Consider the following 8,163-nt stretch of genomic DNA (forward strand, 5'->3'; position numbering starts at 1 on the left):
AAAAACTATCCAGTTAAGCTCACATATCATAAAACATGATGAATTTATAAAGGCCACCTTTTCCAGCGAGCAATTTTTTGAAACAAACAAGGTTAGGGTTAGGGTTAGCCCTGGGTTAGGGCTAGGTTAGGGCTTGGTTAGGGTTAGCCCTGTCCGGCGGGGTTAGTGACCAAAAACATATACCCCTTCGCAAAACAGAAGCATTAGACCGAAAATACTATTAACGCTAACAAATGCGAACTCAGAGAGGTACAGATTTTGTTAGCTTGCTTTATGCAAAAACAAATATTGATGCAAAAGTAAATCAATATTGATACACAGTTTTTAGAAAGAACAGAAGGAAGTTTCCAGGACGGTCGCTCGAGAATAACATATTTACGACATGAAAACAACATTAATTTTGAACCGTGAATATAAAATATAAGTAGTTACGATCAGCGACAAACATTTTGGGAGATTTTTGCTACGTTCAATTTTGTTATTGTACGTTTTGGCTGCACAAATAAATCGCAAAATCGAAAGTGACATCACCGGAATTCAGCCGCGCGCGGCATGTTTACTTGCCAAACAGTGAAGCATCTGTGTCAAATGATGGCAAGATACCGGGTTTTCGTAAGTTTCTTTTTCTGTCAAGTGTTATAAAGTTTGACAATAAGTGAGCGAATTTAAAACAAACATCACAATCGCCCACCATTGTTTCTGCAAAGTCAAAAATTTATTTTCCAAGACGAGGTTATTTATCACCAGGTAATTCCATCATCTTGGAAATAGCCGCTACTTTATTATTCACCAGCGTCACAATTTTTTGCTGATTTTGGGGCTCATTTTGTTGAAACTCAAGCACGCTTCCAACAGACCTGTCTATTTTCATGAAACCTTTCCTGCTTACAGAGCAATACTGAATCACGTTTCAACCTTAAGCTCGAAAATTCAATTCACAAAATTATAATTCACAAAGGCAGAAAATATCACAGAATCCTTTTCCAGCGAAACATTTTATTGAAACAAACAACATAAGATGCATTAAAACGCCATTCGCGTTGCAATGACTTTCCACGCCATTGCTGGTTAACGAGATTAACAAACTCACGAGGCAGAATGTATATTAATATATAATGAAGTTAGCACAACAGAAAAACGCTAACCTCATTTTGACACGAAAATGCTTTACTGTTGCCATAAAAACTATCCAGTTAAGCTCGCATATTATCAAACATGATAAATTCATAAAGGCCACCTTTTCCAGCGAACATTTTTTTGAAACAGACAACATATTTGCTCTTAGAGGCGAAAACCTCTTCCTATTTCACTGCGTGCGTGAAGACAAGAAACTCAATCCTGTCAAATTACCATGTACTTCAGGTTCGAACCCTTTCTTGAAGAACCTTTTCCTTGAATAACAAGAAAATGCTTTACTATTGCCATAAAACTATCCAGCACACATATCATAAAACATGATGAATTCATAAAGGCCACCTTTTCCAGCGAACCATTTTTTGAAACAAACAACATATTTGCTCTTAGAGGCAAAAACCCCTTCCTATTTCATTACGTGCGTGAAGAGAAAAAACTCAATCGTGTCAAACATGCGCAATATTACAACAAACTAAAATTTCAGGATCAAACCGTTTCCATGAAGAACCTTTTCCTTGAATAATGAAGCACAAAATAGACGACAAGCTTTCTTTCAAATAATTCTTGCCTGTCACATTTTCAATTTTTTTTACCTGAAGACTGTGCAGAGTTGATCACCGATCCACTTAAGGTGTTCAATTCGTTCTCTGTTTTTGTTGAACCCATAAGTTACCAGAGAATTTTCCATTTGGTTTCAGTGTTCTACATAACAGCACACTTGGCAAAATCGTAGAAATGCAGCTCACTTTGATTCAAGCTCGACGGGCGACAGATTGTTGTCGAAGTCCATTACTCGTCGCCTTTAAGATTCCACCGCCTGTCTTGTTCAGTATCCCATTGACTTGCCATTATTGAGCTTTACAAGGGTATATTTTGTTCAACGATCCACTAAAACGCCATTCGCGTTACATGACTTTCGACGCCATTGCCGGTTAAGTTTATCATTCTACGGTGTCCAACAGAGAAATCTACGCATTTCCACTACCCTCTCCATCCTAAGAAAATACGAGCGGAAGGCTCTATGCACAAAGATACCACTTAGCAGGGGAGTGACAGGCAAGACTTTTACCGACAGGGAAAATAAAAAAAAATAAAAAATAAAAAAGAAACAAACAAATCCAACCCACTTTCCGACTGGGATTGCCATACTGGCAACCCTGTAATAAAACAAATAAAACAAACAAATCCCACCCACTTTCCGACTGGGATTGCCATACTGGCAACCCAGTAATAACGCTAACAGAATAATTTAAGGGTCTTACTGTCCCAGAGACTTTCGTTTTGAAGTTTAATTATGAGGATGTCATTTCCAGTGACAATTTACAACGGAAGGAAATACGAATGTAAAAAATTGAGAATATAATTTCCAACTCAAATGTGCTACAAATAAATTTGCAAAAAACATTTTGTCAGTAACCTGCTGACAGACACATAACAATGGGCGTTTCATTAAGGAGGAGGACAGCAAGTCACTGATCGCTTAATAGACCGGGCAATCTTTTGTTGCAATGATTAATTATAACTTTCCTTTATGAAATAAACCTTTCAATAATGTTGTTTATATAAGCTGAGGCAAGCGACAGATGATCCTCTTTTGTTTTAGCACATACAATTTAAAAAAAAGAAGATTTCCTGTTGTCCCTTTGGGAGACAGCAATCAAAGTCGGTAGGCGACCTTTTTTTCCAGAGATATTATAAATGTGATGCCATTTTAGCTCATGCATGTTATGGAGACATACGGATGCGATTGGAGAGCCAAAAGTTAGTTGTTACCCTGTCTAGGAAATTACACCGGACTCATTTTAGGTTTTCGATATGGTATGAAAAAAGAAAAATATTTCGGACCCATCCTGGACGCCGTATTACGTCCGGATATCAATTTATCATTGACAATACTATGAACAGTGCATGGACGTTTCTTATCGACATGCTCCCTTGATGAGTAAATAAAGCGACTGTGTTGCCCTTACCCAATTACAATTCAGCCAAAGGTTTCTCAAAACCCTGAATGATGCGCGGAAGAACAAATTTGGGTGGTTTTCTCTTAGCGTTTCTTATTTCCACATTCGTTGTCTTAGAGCCGTGTGTTGGACTCACTGCGGGTGGATCAAACTGGAATCCACGACAAATGGTAAGAAACTTTATTTGATAATACTAATAATACTGAGAAAGATTATATTGCAGAAAATTTGAGACATAATGTGTTGCAAGAAGCCGAATAGGTGTTGGGCTAATCGAGTGGACAGCCCAAGACTTTTCGCAAGGTTCAGATAAAAATTAAAAGGATATAATTAATTTAGTTCGGATAAAAGAGCAAGACTTCTACATATTACAGTAACGATAACAACGTTTGAAATACGGCATATAACTCTACGAAAAATGACTTAGTGTGTTGCCTGGAGAGTAGGGACCTTTTTTATGACATTGTCTAAGGAATTGCCAAAGGCGAGAACTAGTACTGCGAAGTGATCTAAGAAGTAAGAATTATTTGCATTTCGTATTAAAGCTCGACCTTAGAATTCGGTGTTACGGAAATGTATTCACATCACTGAAGCACCTTATATCCCCGAAACGGGTGGTTAATATTCATTGAAGGATTGGCTGTTGGGAGACGAGATCAAACCAAACGTTATTAATTGCCAAATGAATTATGCTTTTTATAACTTTTCCATTATCAACTCATAACCTGCAACCATGGATTAAGACAACTAATGGACCCTTTATCAAACACTTGAAACATGGGTAAAGGACTATGACTAAAGTTGATTACAAAAACTTAAGCTGTTTTTATAAATTTATTTCTCAAGCTCAGATTTGTTATTGCCTTTGTTTTACTGGAAGTTTGACTTAGTATGCTGGCTCCCCATGGAATAATGTTGCTCTTTTAACCACCGACGTTTAATCCGACATTGATTTCCAAGAGCTTGCAACGGACTTTATTCGGGTTTCTCGAAATCTCGAAATCAAACTGCAAGGAAACTGCTATGTCTCGGTGGATCAGAATTTCTTTGAGCCAAATGATTTGAAATTTTCCTACTGTAAAATGAGATCAACATTGAAATTCTGGGAAGAACATATATCCCCTTGATTAAAGGAACTAACTTCGTAGTTAGTTAAAGATATGTAGATATACAACTTCTCTTGACATATGTCATATCGCCCCCTGCCTCATTTCCCACCAAAAAACAAGCTTTGTTTCACTCAATTTTAACTCTTATAGTCCACGAAGTTTCAAGAAACTGATTCACGCGAATAATAGAAAAATCCAAAATTCTTTTTTTTTTCAGTTTTATTTCGAAAAATATGCATTTTGCTGGAAATCTGGTTATAGGGTACACGTGATGAAGCCGTGGTAAAAAAATCTAGGCTTTACTGCACTGGTATTGGGGAATCGTAAACAAAAACTGGGGAGAGTCACAAAAGGAACAAAAACGGCAAATAGAATTAGCAAGGAAAATGACTGTATGTAAACAAACGGGATAAAAATTGATAAAGAGTCTATGATAACCGATTCTTTTCTTGAAACTTCGACAAATCGAGGAAAGATAACTTTGAGGTAAATGTCGGAGTTTGAGCATCTAACTCTGAAAGAATATTTTTGACGATGTATAAATTCAAATGCAGTTAATGCACTAAAGTGCCTGACGTTCTCACATTAAATTGGAAGAAAAGTCTGTCTTCACGTCTCCCTTGAAGATGTTTCAATGGGGATTTAAATGACCAGAAATTTCTGCCGTAATACTAATTGTTGCTATGTACTTAACATTTACAATTGTGTTTAAAATTATGTAAGAATTGAAAAGTGCTAGAATTTAGATGAGTGCGATTATTCTTAAAGATAACTACCACCTCAAGAAAGTCGATCTCCGAATTCTTTAAGATCCTTTCGATGATACTTAGTGAGAATATGGAATAGATATTAAATGAATGGAGAGGATATTTCGTATTTATCTATATTTCTGGAGCTAGGTATTAACGCCAAAATTTTCAAACGAAGGTGTATCACTAATTCATATGGGTGGAACTCTAGATACATATTTAGTGTTTCTGTGTTTCCTAACCCTTGGCTAAGTATTTACTCTTCTTTTGTTTGCTCACAAGAAAATAAAACCACTAATATTGTAAATGTTTTTGGAAATCGCGAAAAATATAAATAATGCAGATAATTTTGTTTGTTGGGGGTATTGAATGTGGACTGACTTGGAATGAGTATTTTAAGCAAAATTTTAGGTAAAGTCTAAGAAAAACGAAATGCACCTGTTGTCTCATCTCATGGAAGCAAAAACAATGCCAACTTCATACAATGGTATTTTTTTTATGATTGAGGTGTTTAAGTAATAAAAGTTCTTAATTTCCTAGAAGTGCTGTAAATTGCATTTGTTATTTCCAAGAAACTCATTAAAAATCACGTTAGATGTTTAAGACGTTAAAGAAACATTAAGAATACAAAAAGCGTAATCAAGTAGGATTCTGAAATCTGTGGAAATTACTCTCTAATTACACAGTTAATCAGAGCGTTTTCAAAATGTTGGCGGAAAAAACAGAAATATTAACAACATTCTTCAAACTTTTAGTCAATCAGTATATTTTACCGACATAAGAATATTGTAGCTGATGATTAGTTTTGCGTAGGCCATAAAATGAAGGCTTAAAGAAGAGTATAAGTCATTCGTTGATGGCGTATTTAGCTATTAGTTCTGTTAACAAACTATAGAAAGACTAATTATTTACTTCGGAATCTACCTTACGGGTGAAAGCTTTAATTTGGACAATGACAGAACGAGCATTATAAATTGCGGTAACCAAAAAGCATCATCAAATTCGTAACTTTTACAGACCTTGACAAGATAACCCAGAACATCAAAAAAACGGCGATAAGAGATGAATACAAGACTTACAATTTTGCTAGTACTGACGCTGACTGTAGCGGCTACTGTCCTTCCCTCGTGTGAAAGCTTCGCATCAGGCAATCCATGGAAAAAAGAACAAATACAGGTTTTGTCTCCTACTACAATGCTTCAGCTTTCGTCTGTAAAGACGTTTCTTGAGCTATTTTTTTTTTACTAAGAGAAAGCACGTTATCATTCATTTTATAACAACAGAATGCCTCAAGTATGTCAATCCCATTTCAGCCAGGGTTGAGGATTTATTTTGAGCCTAGAGAAAGTTTGACATTCTAGGTGTCCCATTAATTTTCCTCAGTGTTCAGTTGTTGCATTATTGTAATTTAGTAGCACTTAAAATTCAGGTTGGATTATTGTTAGTCACTTACGTTTTACAGTTGGCGACGTTTCTCCTTTCGAATGAAATATATCTGGTCAGTAAACAAGAAAGAGGAATCATTAGGATTTCGTGGTTGGGAAAGGACAGTGCCATTTAAGAACCGTCTTCTTGTATTTGACATAAAATACTGGGTCTGCTGTATCTCTTGCAGTTTAGCTATCTTAACTAAGCCTTTCAAGACATTGATTCGTTTCTGCCAGCAGATATCATTAGTGTGCACATATCCCAAAAACGAGTATTAAACTACAAGCAAAATAAGCAAGCATCTGGTTCCAATGTATTTGTACATTCTCTTTATCATTTCTTTGTCTATCTTGTGTCAGTTGCCTTATTGTTACCTTATTCATGGAATATTTTGGTTTTTACAATATGACGACGTTTTCCTTTCTTTGCGGGGTTCTTCTTTTCCAATTCAGGAAAAAAAACAAGTCTTATATTTCGACCTCTTCAATACACTGTGCTGTTTGGTGAACACTAATTAAGGATTGTTGCCTTGAAAAATACTAGAAGCTTTCTAGAGAGTCATAGTAGTTGTTGCTGTTGTTTCGTTTTAAGTATGCCTACGTGTTTTTATCACACAGAACAAAAGCGGAATGGATGATGACATGTGCAGAGTGGCCTTGGAAACCTGCAAGAGGAGATTTTTACAAGGGGAGATGAAACCGCGTCGTCGTTCTCGTCCATCCCAATGAGTTACCAAGAACTTGATGATAGACGTTTAAATAAAAAAATAATTTGTTAAAACAAATATAAATCCCATAAATTGCCTGGAAGCGTACATATGTCTAAATGAAATAAAAACTACATCGCCCACTAAGAAAGAATCAGTGTTTCTTGTTGTTATTTTTACACAGAGCACATTTACACCTGAAAACTCAACATAAGAAAATTCAACTTTTCCCTTAGAAAAGGAAAAGAGTTGATGAACCGTGGAGAGCATTCCAAATGCTAAAGAAGCCGGAAGTACACTGGTCTGGTGCAGTCCAAATATCTTCAGTCCCAAAGCACTTGAACAGGAGATTTCAATGATACAGCAATTGTGACGATTTGTAGATTTACATGCCCGTTAATAGGTTCACAGATAGTTGTTATGAATCTCAGTAAAGATGCACAAATTACCTTCGTTTGTACTCCAGAACGGTTATCTACATGTGATGAGAAACTTCACGGGAAAATTAGTAAAACTATGAGTCCAATATAGTGAAATGAAGGGCTCTTCACAAAAAGATAGAAACAGAGAAAAACGCATCCGTTTCCTGGTTATCTAGTGACTACAGATCCAAGAAAATATTGATGAAGAGAACATGTGTCCCATGTTCCGATATCAAAGGAAATCTTGGTTTCATATAATCTCGCTTGAATTTGAGCACAAGTAAGAAAAGAAAACCACTTGGAAACATTGCAATTTCATTCCTCTTTATTCTGATATGTAAAAAGCCCGATTTTTTTTTTCACAATTTTAAATCCAGTGTCGTCCCCACTCCCTCTTCATGTCTAATCCCCAAGTTAAAAAGGAGATGAGGAAGTGAAGCAAATGTCAATACAAAAGCACATCCACCTGTAGTCACTTTACACAAATCCATGCGATATTAGAGATTTAAATGAAAGCATTATAGAATCCTCGTAAGATATAATTTAGTCCGATGACATAATTTGGCTGCCCATTAACTAGTGGCGACTTACAAATCGCAAGCAAAAAGTTGAAAGAAAAACATTTCGAGTGAATTCGAAGGTTTTTTGGTTTAT

At 36.0% G+C, this 8,163-nt stretch overlaps 1 long non-coding RNA gene across 1 annotated transcript; it reads left to right on the forward strand.

Annotated features, from left to right (window-relative positions):
* The first annotated feature begins 2,932 nt into the window (after positions 1 to 2,932).
* LOC137974625 (uncharacterized) lies at positions 2,933 to 7,241 on the forward strand. Its single transcript, XR_011117485.1, has 2 exons — positions 2,933 to 3,265; positions 6,999 to 7,241. It is a non-coding gene; the product is annotated as an uncharacterized lncRNA (long non-coding RNA).
* Positions 7,242 to 8,163: the final 922 nt, after the last annotated feature.

Source organism: Montipora foliosa, chromosome 1, assembly GCF_036669935.1.
Source record: "Montipora foliosa isolate CH-2021 chromosome 1, ASM3666993v2, whole genome shotgun sequence".
NCBI classification, from domain to species: domain Eukaryota; kingdom Metazoa; phylum Cnidaria; class Anthozoa; order Scleractinia; family Acroporidae; genus Montipora; species Montipora foliosa.